This window comes from Protomyctophum bolini (assembly GCF_963924005.1).
Source record: "Protomyctophum bolini genome assembly, chromosome: 3".
NCBI lineage: Eukaryota > Metazoa > Chordata > Actinopteri > Myctophiformes > Myctophidae > Protomyctophum > Protomyctophum bolini.
The window spans coordinates 47195140-47213335 of NC_137864.1; positions in this window are offsets into that span (position 1 = coordinate 47195140).

Consider the following 18196-nt stretch of genomic DNA (forward strand, 5'->3'; position numbering starts at 1 on the left):
GAGAAACGAGGCTAACTTTTTTTTTCAAAATTTCAAAAAACATGGGCTATAACCTTTCGTTTTTGTCATTTTGTCATTTTTTTCAAATCTTCAAAAATGATGAAAAACGGCGCGCTATAGTATGCCGTACGATATGGGCTATAGCCCATGGTCCAAAATGATGAGAAACGAGGCTAACTTTTTTTTCAAAATTTCAAAAAACATGGGCTATAACCTTTCGTTTTTGTCATTTCGTCATTTTTTTCAAATCTTCAAAAATGATGAAAAACGGCGCGCTATAGTATGCCGTACGATATGGGCTATAGCCCATGGTCCAAAATGATGAGAAACGAGGCTAACTTTTTTTTTTTTAATTTCAAAAAACATGGGCTATAACCTTTCGTTTTTGTCATTTTGTCATTTTTTTCAAATCTTCAAAAATGATGAAAAACGGCGCGCTATAGTATGCCGTACGATATGGGCTATAGCCCATGGTCCAAAATGATGAGAAACGAGGCTAACTTTTTTTTTCAAAATTTCAAAAAACATGGGCTATAACCTTTCGTTTTTGTCATTTCGTCATTTTTTTCAAATCTTCAAAAATGATGAAAAACGGCGCGCTATAGTATGCCGTACGATATGGGCTATATCCCATGGTCCAAAATGATGAGAAACGAGGCTAACTTTTTTTTTCAAAATTTCAAAAAACATGGGCTATAACCTTTCGTTTTTGTCATTTCGTCATTTTTTTCAAATCTTCAAAAATGATGAAAAACGGCGCGCTATAGTATGCCGTACGATATGGGCTATAGCCCATGGTCCAAAATGATGAGAAACGAGGCTAACTTTTTTTTTCAAAATTTCAAAAAACATGGGCTATAACCTTTCGTTTTTGTCATTTCGTCATTTTTTTCAAATCTTCAAAAATGATGAAAACGGCGCGCTATAGTATGCCGTACGATATGGGCTATAGCCCATGGTCCAAAATGATGAGAAACGAGGCTAACTTTTTTTTTCAAAATTTCAAAAAACATGGGCTATAACCTTTTGTTTTTGTCATTTCGTAATTTTTTTCAAATCTTTAAAAATGATGAAAAACGGCGCGCTATAGAATGCCGTACGATATGGGCTATAGCCCATGGTCCAAAATGATGAGAAACGAGGCTAACTTTTTTTTTCAAAATTTCAAAAAACATGGGCTATAACCTTTCGTTTTTGTCATTTCGTCATTTTTTTCAAATCTTCAAAAATGATGAAAACGGCGCGCTATAGTATGCCGTACGATATGGGCTATAGCCCATGGTCCAAAATAATGAGAAACGAGGCTAACTTTTTTTTTCAAAATTTCAAAAAACATGGGCTATAACCTTTTGTTTTTGTCATTTCGTAATTTTTTTCAAATCTTTAAAAATGATGAAAAACGGCGCGCTATAGAATGCCGTACGATATGGGCTATAGCCCATGGTCCAAAATGATGAGAAACGAGGCTAACTTTTTTTTTCAAAATTTCAAAAAACATGGGCTATAACCTTTCGTTTTTGTCATTTCGTAATTTTTTTCAAATCTTTAAAAATGATGAAAAACGGCGCGCTATAGAATGCCGTACGATATGGGCTATAGCCCATGGTCCAAAATGATGAGAAACGAGGCTAACTTTTTTTTTCAAAATTTCAAAAAACATGGGCTATAACCTTTCGTTTTTGTCATTTTGTCATTTTTTTCAAATCTTCAAAAATGATGAAAAACGGCGCGCTATAGTATGCCGTACGATATGGGCTATAGCCCATGGTCCAAAATGATGAGAAACGAGGCTAACTTTTTTTTTCAAAATTTCAAAAAACATGGGCTATAACCTTTCGTTTTTGTCATTTCGTAATTTTTTTTAAATCTTCAAAAATGATGAAAAACGGCGCGCTATAGTATGCCGTACGATATGGGCTATAGCCCATGGTCCAAAATGATGAGAAACGAGGCTAACTTTTTTTTTCAAAATTTCAAAAAACATGGGCTATAACCTTTCGTTTTTGTCATTTCGTAATTTTTTTCAAATCTTTAAAAATGATGAAAAACGGCGCGCTATAGAATGCCGTACGATATGGGCTATAGCCCATGGTCCAAAATGATGAGAAACGAGGCTAACTTTTTTTTTCAAAATTTCAAAAAACATGGGCTATAACCTTTCGTTTTTGTCATTTTGTCATTTTTTTCAAATCTTCAAAAATGATGAAAAACGGCGCGCTATAGTATGCCGTACGATATGGGCTATAGCCCATGGTCCAAAATGATGAGAATCGAGGCTAACTTTTTTTTTCAAAATTTCAAAAAACATGGGCTATAACCTTTCGTTTTTGTCATTTTGTCATTTTTTTCAAATCTTCAAAAATGATGAAAAACGGCGCGCTATAGTATGCCGTACGATATGGGCTATAGCCCATGGTCCAAAATGATGAGAAACGAGGCTAACCTTTTTTTTCAAAATTTCAAAAAACATGGGCTATAACCTTTCGTTTTTGTCATTTCGTAATTTTTTTCAAATCTTTAAAAATGACGAAAAACGGCGCGCTATAGAATGCGGTACGATATGGGCTATAGCCCATGGTCCAAAATGATGAGAAACGAGGCTAACTTTTTTTTTCAAAATTTCAAAAAACATGGGCTATAACCTTTCGTTTTTGTCATTTTGTCATTTTTTTCAAATCTTCAAAAATGATGAAAAACGGCGCGCTATAGTATGCCGTACGATATGGGCTATAGCCCATGGTCCAAAATGATGAGAAACGAGGCTAACTTTTTTTTTCAAAATTTCAAAAAACATGGGCTATAACCTTTCGTTTTTGTCATTTCGTAATTTTTTTTAAATCTTCAAAAATGATGAAAAACGGCGCGCTATAGTATGCCGTACGATATGGGCTATAGCCCATGGTCCAAAATGATGAGAAACGAGGCTAACTTTTTTTTTCAAAATTTCAAAAAACATGGGCTATAACCTTTCGTTTTTGTCATTTCGTAATTTTTTTCAAATCTTTAAAAATGATGAAAAACGGCGCGCTATAGAATGCCGTACGATATGGGCTATAGCCCATGGTCCAAAATGATGAGAAACGAGGCTAACTTTTTTTTTCAAAATTTCAAAAAACATGGGCTATAACCTTTCGTTTTTGTCATTTTGTCATTTTTTTCAAATCTTCAAAAATGATGAAAAACGGCGCGCTATAGTATGCCGTACGATATGGGCTATAGCCCATGGTCCAAAATGATGAGAATCGAGGCTAACTTTTTTTTTCAAAATTTCAAAAAACATGGGCTATAACCTTTCGTTTTTGTCATTTTGTCATTTTTTTCAAATCTTCAAAAATGATGAAAAACGGCGCGCTATAGAATGCCGTACGATATGGGCTATAGCCCATGGTCCAAAATGATGAGAAACGAGGCTAACTTTTTTTTTCAAAATTTCAAAAAACATGGGCTATAACCTTTCGTTTTTGTCATTTTGTCATTTTTTTCAAATCTTCAAAAATGATGAAAAACGGCGCGCTATAGTATGCCGTACGATATGGGCTATAGCCCATGGTCCAAAATGATGAGAAACGAGGCTAACTTTTTTTTTCAAAATTTCAAAAAACATGGGCTATAACCTTTCGTTTTTGTCATTTCGTAATTTTTTTCAAATCTTTAAAAATGACGAAAAACGGCGCGCTATAGAATGCGGTACGATATGGGCTATAGCCCATGGTCCAAAATGATGAGAAACGAGGCTAACTTTTTTTTTCAAAATTTCAAAAAACATGGGCTATAACCTTTCGTTTTTGTCATTTTGTCATTTTTTTCAAATCTTCAAAAATGATGAAAAACGGCGCGCTATAGAATGCCGTACGATATGGGCTATAGCCCATGGTCCAAAATGATGAGAAACGAGGCTAACTTTTTTTTTCAAAATTTCAAAAAACATGGGCTATAACCTTTCGTTTTTGTCATTTCGTCATTTTTTTCAAATCTTCAAAAATGATGAAAAACGGCGCGCTATAGTATGCCGTACGATATGGGCTATAGCCCATGGTCCAAAATGATGAGAAACGAGGCTAACTTTTTTTTTCAAAATTTCAAAAAACATGGGCTATAACCTTTCGTTTTTGTCATTTCGTAATTTTTTTTAAATCTTCAAAAATGATGAAAAACGGCGCGCTATAGTATGCCGTACGATATGGGCTATAGCCCATGGTCCAAAATGATGAGAAACGAGGCTAACTTTTTTTTTCAAAATTTCAAAAAACATGGGCTATAACCTTTCGTTTTTGTCATTTCGTAATTTTTTTCAAATCTTTAAAAATGATGAAAAACGGCGCGCTATAGAATGCCGTACGATATGGGCTATAGCCCATGGTCCAAAATGATGAGAAACGAGGCTAACTTTTTTTTTCAAAATTTCAAAAAACATGGGCTATAACCTTTCGTTTTTGTCATTTTGTCATTTTTTTCAAATCTTCAAAAATGATGAAAAACGGCGCGCTATAGTATGCCGTACGATATGGGCTATAGCCCATGGTCCAAAATGATGAGAAACGAGGCTAACTTTTTTTTTCAAAATTTCAAAAAACATGGGCTATAACCTTTCGTTTTTGTCATTTCGTAATTTTTTTTAAATCTTCAAAAATGATGAAAAACGGCGCGCTATAGTATGCCGTACGATATGGGCTATAGCCCATGGTCCAAAATGATGAGAAACGAGGCTAACTTTTTTTTTCAAAATTTCAAAAAACATGGGCTATAACCTTTCGTTTTTGTCATTTCGTAATTTTTTTCAAATCTTTAAAAATGATGAAAAACGGCGCGCTATAGAATGCCGTACGATATGGGCTATAGCCCATGGTCCAAAATGATGAGAAACGAGGCTAACTTTTTTTTTCAAAATTTCAAAAAACATGGGCTATAACCTTTCGTTTTTGTCATTTTGTCATTTTTTTCAAATCTTCAAAAATGATGAAAAACGGCGCGTTATAGTATGCCGTACGATATGGGCTATAGCCCATGGTCCAAAATGATGAGAAACGAGGCTAACTTTTTTTTCAAAATTTCAAAAAACATGGGCTATAACCTTTCGTTTTTGTCATTTCGTCATTTTTTTCAAATCTTCAAAAATGATGAAAAACGGCGCGCTATAGTATGCCGTACGATATGGGCTATAGCCCATGGTCCAAAATGATGAGAAACGAGGCTAACTTTTTTTTTTTTAATTTCAAAAAACATGGGCTATAACCTTTCGTTTTTGTCATTTTGTCATTTTTTTCAAATCTTCAAAAATGATGAAAAACGGCGCGCTATAGTATGCCGTACGATATGGGCTATAGCCCATGGTCCAAAATGATGAGAAACGAGGCTAACTTTTTTTTTCAAAATTTCAAAAAACATGGGCTATAACCTTTCGTTTTTGTCATTTCGTCATTTTTTTCAAATCTTCAAAAATGATGAAAAACGGCGCGCTATAGTATGCCGTACGATATGGGCTATAGCCCATGGTCCAAAATGATGAGAAACGAGGCTAACTTTTTTTTTCAAAATTTCAAAAAACATGGGCTATAACCTTTCGTTTTTGTCATTTCGTCATTTTTTCAAATCTTCAAAAATGATGAAAAACGGCGCGCTATAGTATGCCGTACGATATGGGCTATAGCCCATGGTCCAAAATGATGAGAAACGAGGCTAACTTTTTTTTTCAAAATTTCAAAAAACATGGGCTATAACCTTTCGTTTTTGTCATTTTGTCATTTTTTTCAAATCTTCAAAAATGATGAAAAACGGCGCGCTATAGTATGCCGTACGATATGGGCTATAGCCCATGGTCCAAAATGATGAGAAACGAGGCTAACTTTTTTTTTTCAAAATTTCAAAAAACATGGGCTATAACCTTTCGTTTTTGTCATTTCGTCATTTTTTTCAAATCTTCAAAAATGATGAAAAACGGCGCGCTATAGTATGCCGTACGATATGGGCTATAGCCCATGGTCCAAAATGATGAGAAACGAGGCTAACTTTTTTTTTCAAAATTTCAAAAAACATGGGCTATAACCTTTCGTTTTTGTCATTTTGTCATTTTTTTCAAATCTTCAAAAATGATGAAAAACGGCGCGCTATAGTATGCCGTACGATATGGGCTATAGCCCATGGTCCAAAATGATGAGAAACGAGGCTAACTTTTTTTTTTTTAATTTCAAAAAACATGGGCTATAACCTTTCGTTTTTGTCATTTTGTCATTTTTTTCAAATCTTCAAAAATGATGAAAAACGGCGCGCTATAGTATGCCGTACGATATGGGCTATAGCCCATGGTCCAAAATGATGAGAAACGAGGCTAACTTTTTTTTTCAAAATTTCAAAAAACATGGGCTATAACCTTTCGTTTTTGTCATTTCGTCATTTTTTTCAAATCTTCAAAAATGATGAAAAACGGCGCGCTATAGTATGCCGTACGATATGGGCTATAGCCCATGGTCCAAAATGAAAAAGTTAGCCTCGTTTCTCATCATTTTGGACCATGGGCTATAGCCCCTATCGTACGGCATACTATAGCGCGCCGTTTTTCATCATTTTTGAAGATTTGAAAAAAATGACAAAATGACAAAAACGAAAGGTTATAGCCCATGTTTTTGAAATTTTGAAAAAAAAAAGTTAGCCTCGTTTCTCATCATTTTGGAACATGGGCTATAGCCCATATCGTACGGCATACTATAGCGCGCCGTTTTTCATCATTTTTGAAGATTTGAAAAAAATGACGAAATGACAAAAACGAAAGGTTATAGCCCATGTTTTTTGAAATTTTGAAAAAAAAAAGTTAGCCTCGTTTCTCATCATTTTGGACCATGGGCTATAGCCCATATCGTACGGCATACTATAGCGCGCCGTTTTTCATCATTTTTGAAGATTTGAAAAAAATGACGAAATGACAAAAACGAAAGGTTATAGCCCATGTTTTTTGAAATTTTGAAAAAAAAAGTTAGCCTCGTTTCTCATCATTTTGGACCATGGGCTAAAGCCCATATCGTACGGCATACTATAGCGCGCCATTTTTCATCATTTTTGAAGATTTGAAAAAAATGACAAAATGACAAAAACGAAAGGTTATAGCCCATGTTTTTTGAAATTTTGAAAAAAAAAGTTAGCCTCGTTTCTCATCATTTTGGACCATGGGCTATAGCCCATATCGTACGGCATTCTATAGCGCGCCGTTTTTCATCATTTTTAAAGATTTGAAAAAAATTACGAAATGACAAAAACGAAAGGTTATAGCCCATGTTTTTTGAAATTTTGAAAAAAAAAGTTAGCCTCGTTTCTCATCATTTTGGACCATGGGCTATAGCCCATATCGTACGGCATACTATAGCGCGCCGTTTTTCATCATTTTTGAAGATTTAAAAAAAATTACGAAATGACAAAAACGAAAGGTTATAGCCCATGTTTTTTGAAATTTTGAAAAAAAAAGTTAGCCTCGTTTCTCATCATTTTGGACCATGGGCTATAGCCCATATCGTACGGCATACTATAGCGCGCCGTTTTTCATCATTTTTGAAGATTTGAAAAAAATGACAAAATGACAAAAACGAAAGGTTATAGCCCATGTTTTTTGAAATTTTGAAAAAAAAAGTTAGCCTCGTTTCTCATCATTTTGGACCATGGGCTATAGCCCATATCGTACGGCATTCTATAGCGCGCCGTTTTTCATCATTTTTAAAGATTTGAAAAAAATTACGAAATGACAAAAACGAAAGGTTATAGCCCATGTTTTTTGAAATTTTGAAAAAAAAAGTTAGCCTCGTTTCTCATCATTTTGGACCATGGGCTATAGCCCATATCGTACGGCATACTATAGCGCGCCGTTTTTCATCATTTTTGAAGATTTGAAAAAAATGACGAAATGACAAAAACGAAAGGTTATAGCCCTCGTTTCTCATCATTTTGGACCATGGGCTATAGCCCATATCGTACGGCATACTATAGCGCGCCGTTTTTCATCATTTTTGAAGATTTGAAAAAAATGACGAAATGACAAAAACGAAAGGTTATAGCCCATGTTTTTTGAAATTTTGAAAAAAAAAGTTAGCCTCGTTTCTCATCATTTTGGACCATGGGCTATAGCCCATATCGTACGGCATACTATAGCGCGCCGTTTTTCATCATTTTTGAAGATTTGAAAAAAAATGACAAAATGACAAAAACGAAAGGTTATAGCCCATGTTTTTTGAAATTTTGAAAAAAAAAGTTAGCCTCGTTTCTCATCATTTTGGACCATGGGCTATAGCCCATATCGTACGGCATACTATAGCGCGCCGTTTTTCATCATTTTTGAAGATTTGAAAAAAATGACGAAATGACAAAAACGAAAGGTTATAGCCCATGTTTTTTGAAATTTTGAAAAAAAAAGTTAGCCTCGTTTCTCATCATTTTGGACCATGGGCTATAGCCCATATCGTACGGCATTCTATAGCGCGCCGTTTTTCGTCATTTTTAAAGATTTGAAAAAAATTACGAAATGACAAAAACGAAAGGTTATAGCCCATGTTTTTTGAAATTTTGAAAAAAAAAGTTAGCCTCGTTTCTCATCATTTTGGACCATGGGCTATAGCCCATATCGTACGGCATACTATAGCGCGCCGTTTTTCATCATTTTTGAAGATTTGAAAAAAATGACAAAATGACAAAAACGAAAGGTTATAGCCCATGTTTTTGAAATTTTGAAAAAAAAAGTTAGCCTAGTTTCTCATCATTTTGGAACATGGGCTATAGCCCATATCGTACGGCATACTATAGCGCGCCGTTTTTCATCATTTTTGAAGATTTGAAAAAAATGACGAAATGACAAAAACGAAAGGTTATAGCCCATGTTTTTTGAAAATTTGAAAAAAAAAGTTAGCCTCGTTTCTCATCATTTTGGACCATGGGCTAAAGCCCATATCGTACGGCATACTATAGCGCGCCGTTTTTCATCATTTTTGAAGATTTGAAAAAAATGACAAAATGACAAAAACGAAAGGTTATAGCCCATGTTTTTTGAAATTTTGAAAAAAAAAGTTAGCCTCGTTTCTCATCATTTTGGACCATGGGCTATAGCCCATATCGTACGGCATTCTATAGCGCGCCGTTTTTCATCATTTTTAAAGATTTGAAAAAAATTACGAAATGACAAAAACGAAAGGTTATAGCCCATGTTTTTTGAAATTTTGAAAAAAAAAGTTAGCCTCGTTTCTCATCATTTTGGACCATGGGCTATAGCCCATATCGTACGGCATTCTATAGCGCGCCGTTTTTCGTCATTTTTAAAGATTTGATTTTTTTTTCGAAATGACAAAAACGAAAGGTTAAAGCCCATGTTTTTTGAAATTTTGAAAAAAAAAGTTAGCCTCGTTTCTCATCATTTTGGACCATGGGCTATAGCCCATATCGTACGGCATACTATAGCGCGCCGTTTTTCATCATTTTTGAAGATTTGAAAAAAATGACAAAATGACAAAAACGAAAGGTTATAGCCCATGTTTTTGAAATTTTGAAAAAAAAAGTTAGCCTCGTTTCTCATCATTTTGGAACATGGGCTATAGCCCATATCGTACGGCATACTATAGCGCGCCGTTTTTCATCATTTTTGAAGATTTGAAAAAAATGACGAAATGACAAAAACGAAAGGTTATAGCCCATGTTTTTTGAAATTTTGAAAAAAAAAGTTAGCCTCGTTTCTCATCATTTTGGACCATGGGCTAAAGCCCATATCGTACGGCATACTATAGCGCGCCGTTTTTCATCATTTTTGAAGATTTGAAAAAAATGACAAAATGACAAAAACGAAAGGTTATAGCCCATGTTTTTTGAAATTTTGAAAAAAAAAGTTAGCCTCGTTTCTCATCATTTTGGACCATGGGCTATAGTATGCCGTACGATATGGGCTATAGCCCATGGTCCAAAATGATGAGAAACGAGGCTAACTTTTTTTTTTTTTTTTTTTTTAAACATGGGCTATAACCTTTCGTTTTTGTCATTTCGTCATTTTTTTCAAATCTTCAAAAATGATGAAAAACGGCGCGCTATAGTATGCCGTACGATATGGGCTATAGCCCATGGTCCAAAATGATGAGAAACGAGGCTAACTTTTTTTTTTCAAAATTTCAAAAAACATGGGCTATAACCTTTCGTTTTGTCATTTTGTCATTTTTTTCAAATCTTCAAAAATGATGAAAAACGGCGCGCTATAGTATGCCGTACGATATGGGCTATAGCCCATGGTCCAAAATGATGAGAAACGAGGCTAACTTTTTTTTTCAAAATTTCAAAAAACATGGGCTATAACCTTTCGTTTTTGTCATTTTGTCATTTTTTTCAAATCTTCAAAAATGATGAAAAACGGCGCGCTATAGTATGCCGTACGATATGGGCTATAGCCCATGGTCCAAAATGATGAGAAACGAGGCTAACTTTTTTTCTCAAAATTTCAAAAACATGGGCTATAACCTTTCGTTTTTGTCATTTTGTCATTTTTTTCAAATCTTCAAAAATGATGAAAAACGGCGCGCTATAGTATGCCGTACGATATGGGCTATAGCCCATGGTCCAAAATGATGAGAAACGAGGCTAACTTTTTTTTTCAAAATTTCAAAAAACATGGGCTATAACCTTTCGTTTTTGTCATTTTGTCATTTTTTTCAAATCTTCAAAAATGATGAAAAACGGCGCGCTATAGTATGCCGTACGATATGGGCTATAGCCCATGGTCCAAAATGATGAGAAACGAGGCTAACTTTTTTTTTTTAAATAAAAAAAAACATGGGCTATAACCTTTCGTTTTTGTCATTTCGTCATTTTTTTCAAATCTTCAAAAATGATGAAAAACGGCGCGCTATAGTATGCCGTACGATATGGGCTATAGCCCATGGTCCAAAATGATGAGAAACGAGGCTAACTTTTTTTTTCAAAATTTCAAAAAACATGGGCTATAACCTTTCGTTTTGTCATTTTGTCATTTTTTTCAAATCTTCAAAAATGATGAAAAACGGCGCGCTATAGTATGCCGTACGATATGGGCTATAGCCCATGGTCCAAAATGAGGAGAAACGAGGCTAACTTTTTTTTTCAAAATTTCAAAAAACATGGGCTATAACCCATCGTTTTTGTCATTTCGTCATTTTTTTCAAATCTTCAAAAATGATGAAAAACGGCGCGCTATAGTATGCCGTACGATATGGGCTATAGCCAATGGTCCTAAATGATGAGAAACGAGGCTAACTTTTTTTTTCAAAATTTTAAAAAACATGGGCTATAACCCATCGTTTTTGTCATTTCGTAATTTTTTTCAAATCTTTAAAAATGATGAAAAACGGCGCGCTATAGTATGCCGTACGATATGGGCTATAGCCCATGGTCCAAAATGATGAGAAACGAGGCTAACTTTTTTTTTCAAAATTTCAAAAAACATGGGCTATAACCTTTCGTTTTTGTCATTTCGTAATTTTTTTCAAATCTTTAAAAATGATGAAAAACGGCGCGCTATAGAATGCCGTACGATATGGGCTATAGCCCATGGTCCAAAATGATGAGAAACGAGGCTAACTTTTTTTTTCAAAATTTCAAAAAACATGGGCTATAACCTTTCGTTTTTGTCATTTCGTCATTTTTTTCAAATCTTCAAAAATGATGAAAAACGGCGCGCTATAGAATGCCGTACGATATGGGCTATAGCCCATGGTCCAAAATGATGAGAAACGAGGCTAACTTTTTTTTTCAAAATTTCAAAAAACATGGGCTATAACCTTTCGTTTTTGTCATTTCGTAATTTTTTTCAAATCTTCAAAAATGATGAAAAACGGCGCGCTATAGTATGCCGTACGATATGGGCTATAGCCCATGGTCCAAAATGATGAGAAACGAGGCTAACTTTTTTTTTCAAAATTTCAAAAAACATGGGCTATAACCTTTCGTTTTTGTCATTTCGTCATTTTTTCAAATCTTTAAAAATGATGAAAAACGGCGCGCTATAGTATGCCGTACGATTTGGGCTATAGCCCATGGTCCAAAATGATGAGAAACGAGGATAACTTTTTTTTTCAAAATTTCAAAAAACATGGGCTATAACCCATCGTTTTTGTCAAATTGCGGAATTGCGGAAATTGTGGAAATTGCAGAAATTGCGGATTTTTTTTTCTCCCATTTTTTTCAAATCCTCAAAAATGATGAAAAACTGTTACACGGTTTTACCCTGCAGATGGCTGTTCAGATGGCTCTGATGAGCGGGGAAGTGTTAAATGCCTTTCTCAGGAGCAATTTGACATGTACTGTGACTGGGCGAGCCGAGTATATAGAACCAGCAACCTTTCATATTCCCAGACAGACAGGCCACCCCTCCAGCTATCTGGCAGATCTGACAGGGAGGCATTTAATATTAGACTCTGCAATGCCTTAATTCTTGGTAGCTGGGTACATATTGTCCTGGCCATCCCGAGAGTGACCATATCGTTCTCTCATTTCCGTTATTATCCAAGAAAATCTCTCTTCCATCTGATGTTGCACTCTCTCTCTCTCTCACAGAGGGTGACCTTTATCATAAACTTTAACAGGATTAAGAACGGCTGAGCCTGAAATGTGTTGCAACACTAATCCAGCAGCCAAAATGACAGCATTGGAGCATCCATGTGTGCATATGTGTGCATATGCACGCATGCGTGTCACCATGCTCGTGCCCAAGGGTCCTAATTTTAACAACATAAACCTTATACCTAGTTGATATGGGGTGCCCCAGGCCTTATGTGTGCTAATATTTCCCTCTACACAAAATCAGCTCACCTCTCAGAATAGGGACACCAGTGGTTAAATCTGCTATAAGCAATGTACATTGTTTTTTAATACATATTTAGCCCCATGTTCGAATGCCACCGCCCCCCTGTCAAAAATTGCTAAACATGAACCTTGCTTGAAAAGAAAAAAACTAAATTTGTCCTTTAAGTTAAATAACTCAAAAACTACAAAACATTTCAAAGTCAAAAGTTCCAGCATGTGTGTCCACAGTAAGCTGAATTATAAAGAGTGAATATCTAGGTGAAAGTGATTTTTTGTGCCAAAATCTGCCATTGACCCCATTATAAATTTCTCAAATTTAAAAGCAGATGGAAAACGACATACTATAGTGTATAGTTCATGGTTTGACGACATAGGACATTTTTCATGATTCAATCAACGTCAATCATAATAGCACATTAGAATGCCACACATACGGCTCCTACACTGTACATGGGATCAATGTGTACTGTTTCCCTCCTAAAAGTAGACATTCAGGGCTTTCATTCGGTGTATAGTATGTATAGGATATTATTTGTGTTCATTTCAAATCTGTCTGTTCAAATAAAAAAAACTGAACTGAAAATTTCAGTTCAGTTTTTTTATTTGAATGTCTGTCAACTTCAACCTTTGCCTGAACTCTGCTGTTTGCGAGCAGAGTTCAGGCAAAAGCAGGTGTTAGAAAAAGGTCAATATCTCCAGAATGGAAGATGGTAAAATAAAAATAAAAAAATAAATTTAAGTGGACAAGTTACGCCAGGGCTCCACTGGGCGCGTCTGCGTCGCGTCAGCGTCACAGAATGTTCCCTTTTTAATCAATGAAGGCTGGCTCCACTGCCCGCGTTGCGTGCCGCGTGCGTGCGTGCGTCACCATTCAAATTGAACCGGTTCGTTTTTTGACGCACGCGTCGGAGACGCAACGCGCCCAAACGCGCCCAGTGGAGCCCTGGCGTTAGGCTTTCTTTTGATGTATGCCGTGTGATTCTCGCTATAAGAGAACATTTTGCTGTGGGCCCCGAAAAAGTTCCTTCGTCCCTTAGCACCACCAAGCTCCGCCGGACAGAATAGCCCAGCACACAATGTGTTAAAAGAAAGAGAGAGAGATGTTATGTGTGTGTGTGTGTGTGTGTGTGTGTGTGTTGGGGGCAGCATTGTTTAACTGTTTAACATCTCGCTCTCTATTGACCCTCACACCAACTTACAATAGGATCCACCATGTTCAATTCATCATTCAACATTTAGAGACGTACAAAATACAAATATACACTTCTATATAGCCAGGAAAATCATCATAGAGGAGGTAAAAAGGGGATAAAAACATATACAGTGAGGGGGAAAAGGGGTGGGTGGAGGATTTGTTTCAGTGTCAGACTCAGGACACTTTGACACGCACACGTAGCCTGCAGGAATATTGAAGCGTGAACCTTAGCGGTCAATCTACCTCCTGAGCAACTGCTGTCCCTTTGTGCGTGCACTAAGATTTAGGTGGGATTTTGTTTCAATGCTAATGCTATAAAGGATTAATCAAATGTCTCCAGACAACTATACTATTTGGTATGGCATTTTACAGACTATTAGTTATCCAATAAGAAAAGGGTCTGAAAATTGTGACATTTAATAATACAAAGCTGCCAATATTATAATACCAACTGATGTAGAAATGACATTCAGTCAATTAGGTATAGGAAGCCTGTCAAAAATATATGTATAGCCAAGTTAGTGTGTAAATGTATCGTTTTGAAAATCAACATTGCCTGAGGAAGGTCCACACGACCAAAGTTATTTAATTCATTATTGTACTGATCAATTTAGGCAGTGTGCATATTATTGTTGATGTTGTCTACAGATTTTGCATTTTTCTGTGTGAAAGTCTATTTCGACATACCGGTACATTCTCACAAAACCATTGCCAATAAAGCCCAAGCATTGTCTGGTGCTTTTTACCACTATATTATTCTGTACTCGGTAGGCTACGTTCCTTTTTCTCCTATACAATCTCTTCACAAAAAATAGATCTGCAATTTTTGCTGAATGTTTGACCAATTATGAGATATGCCCAGAATAGAGACGCTGGGTTCATCTGGTTAACAGCACACAACCATCGTTGTATATTTTATTCGGGTTTGGATGTAAGCTGAGCAGTGTCATGCCTGTCCCTAGAACTGATAATCACCCAAAATAGCCTTTACATTTACAGAGAGCGGAACCATGAACCTAATACATGTACAACCCACCATTATCCACTCATTATTCCACACTTATCTTGTGTTTGCTCACTGTCCCTGATCATGTGTGTCTATGTGGCTGCATGAGACGGAGCAGACAGGGATGCTCGGACACATAATGGCGAGTTGAGGGTCAGGACACGATGGCTCCATACTGTATACCATTATCTGCTAGTACTCGGAAAACTGAGCAGCTCCTGTCATTCTTGTCCGCACGTTCCCTAAGCTCCCACTCCCTGCATGCACGGCTATTATCTGTAGCGTGTGAGGAGGTGTGAGGGATATTTCACAGGGTATTTGTGGGTTTGCGGATGGCCCCATGACCCTCCTCCCCTAGCTGTCTTCCTCTATTCTCATCTAATGCTGTGAAGGGAAAGGTCCGTATAGTGGATGTTATTTGTGATGATAGGTTATTTTCTTTGGGTTGCTTGGAAATATATTGCTGCAAAGCTGTAAAACATCAATACATGAGCATTGTAGCAGTGTTGAGGTCAAACAGGGCAGAGAGAGAAAGAGAGTGAGTGTATGTGTGCGTGCGTGCGGTATGAGAAAGAATTATATATGATATATGTTTTTTCTTAACGTGCATATAACCTCTCTTAAAGTATTATCTTAGATTAAATGGTTTGAGTGATGTGACAAAATGTTCTCCAGATTAATTTGGTATGACCTCAAAGTTAATTTGCAATGCTTCAGCTTTCGAAGGATAAGGGCTCTAGGGCTGGGCAGCTCGTTAGAATCGGAGAGAATATTTCTATGCAGCACAGTTAAGGGCCTTGGTCGCCTGGTGAACCCTTGCATTCAAGGATGTCATAATATGCAAAGCTGAATAGAACAGAAGGAATTGACAGTGGAATTAAAACATGAGAGATGGATTCCATTGCTAAGTTAGAAATATGGCTGACTGTAGTCGAGCATTTTAAATTAGAAAGATACGTTAGAATACAGTAGTTAAATATGCTAGATTTGTTTCTGGTATCTTTTTTTAACCAATGGTATCACAGTAGTATGTGTACTGTTCTGGGGAATGTTTAAAGAATCTGATACGAATAACCATGATTTTTGTTTAGATCCTTAAAGTCAAAGGAGATAAAGATGGAAAGATGGTCGGAATAACCTAACCTTGCTTGTCATTCAACAGCCCTGTTGGACAAATAAGTGTATTCCTAATATGTGGTTTTGGATAATGTGTGTAGACTCTAGACTGTGTACACTAACTCAGTGTAAGGGCCCATTTGTGCACTCTGAGTTACAAAATAATGGATAGCATTTGTATTAATGTATTTTTATTTTGCCACCTCAGGAAAGTGGCACTAAATTATTCTCCTACTGAAAGTCAATGGTTTTGAAATAGGCAATCGAAAACTCACGTTTATATTGTGACTTCGAGAAATGCAATTCAGTGAAAAATGGGAGAATTTGAGTGTTTACATCACAACTAAAAGATGCAATTGCAGAGTAATCTGACTTTAAAGGAGGAAGGCAGGCACTGGAGCTTAAAATGTCTGAGTTGCTCCAGTGCCTTCCTTTCTCCTGCAACCTGTCCTGCCTCTGAGATGCACCAGACTGGCCTGCCATATAGGCTTGGGGTGACTCCCTTCATCTTAGCTTAATCTGATTTTAAAGTTTGTAACATTTTTTTTTAACATTTTGTTTAAACATTTTGTTTAAACATTCTTTTTAAACATTTTTTTTAAACATTTTGTTTTAACATTTTTTTTAAACATTTTTTTTAAACATTTTGTTTAAACATTTTGTTTAAACATTTTGTTTAAACATTTTGTTTATACATTTTGTTTAAACATTTTGTTTAAATATTTTGTTTAAACATTTTTTTAAACATTTCTTTTTTTTTTAAGTTTTAAAAAAAAGTTTTTTGCCAAAATCATTTGCCAAAATCATTTGCCAAAATTATTTGCCCCCCAAAATTATTTGACAAATTATTTGACAAAATTATTTGCCCCCCAAAATTATTTGCCCCCCAAAATTCTAACCATTATTTGACACTTTGGTTGTTGAGAAACAGCTCCTAAAACATTATTTTACACTTTTGGTTGTTGAGAAACAGCTCCTAAAACATTATTTGACACTTTTGGTTGTTGAAAAACAGCTCCTAACCATTATTTGACACTTTGGTTGTTGAGAAACAGCTCATAAAACATTATTTTACACTTTTGGTTGTTGAGAAACAGCTCCTAAAACATTATTTGACACTTTTGGTTGTTGAAAAACAGCTTCTAACCATTATTTGACACTTTGGTTGTTGAGAAACAGCTCCTAAAACATTATTTTACACTTTTGGTTGTTGAGAAACAGCTCCTAAAACATTATTTGACACTTTTGGTTGTTGAAAAACAGCTTCTAACCATTATTTGACACTTTGGTTGTTGAGAAACAGCTCCTAAAACATTATTTTACACTTTTGGTTGTTGAGAAACAGCTCCTAAAACATTATTTGACACTTTTGGTTGTTGAAAAACAGCTTCTAACCATTATTTGACACTTTGGTTGTTGAGAAACAGCTCCTAAAACATTATTTTACACTTTTGGTTGTTGAGAAACAGCTCCTAAAACATTATTTGACACTTTTGGTTGTTGAAAAACAGCTTCTAACCATTATTTGACACTTTGGTTGTTGAGAAACAGCTCCTAAAACATTATTTGACACTTTTGGTTGTTGAAAAACAGCTTCTAACCATTATTTGACACTTTGGTTGTTGAGAAACAGCTCCTAAAACATTATTTTACACTTTTGGTTATTGAGAAACAGCTCCTAAAACATTATTTGACACTTTTGGTTGTTGAAAAACAGCTTCTAACCATTATTTGACACTTTGGTTGTTGAGAAACAGGTCCTAAAACATTATTTTACACTTTTGGTTGTTGAGAAACAGCTCCTAAAACATTATTTGACACTTTTGGTTGTTGAAAAACAGCTTCTAACCATTATTTGACACTTTGGTTGTTGAGAAACAGCTCCTAAAACATTATTTTACACTTTTGGTTGTTGAGAAACAGCTCCTAAAACATTATTTGACACTTTTGGTTGTTGAAAAACAGCTTCTAACCATTATTTAAAACTTTGGTTGTTGAGAAACAGCTCCTAAAACATTATTTTACACTTTTGGTTATTGAGAAACAGCTCCTAAAACATTATTTGACACTTTTGGTTGTTGAAAAACAGCTTC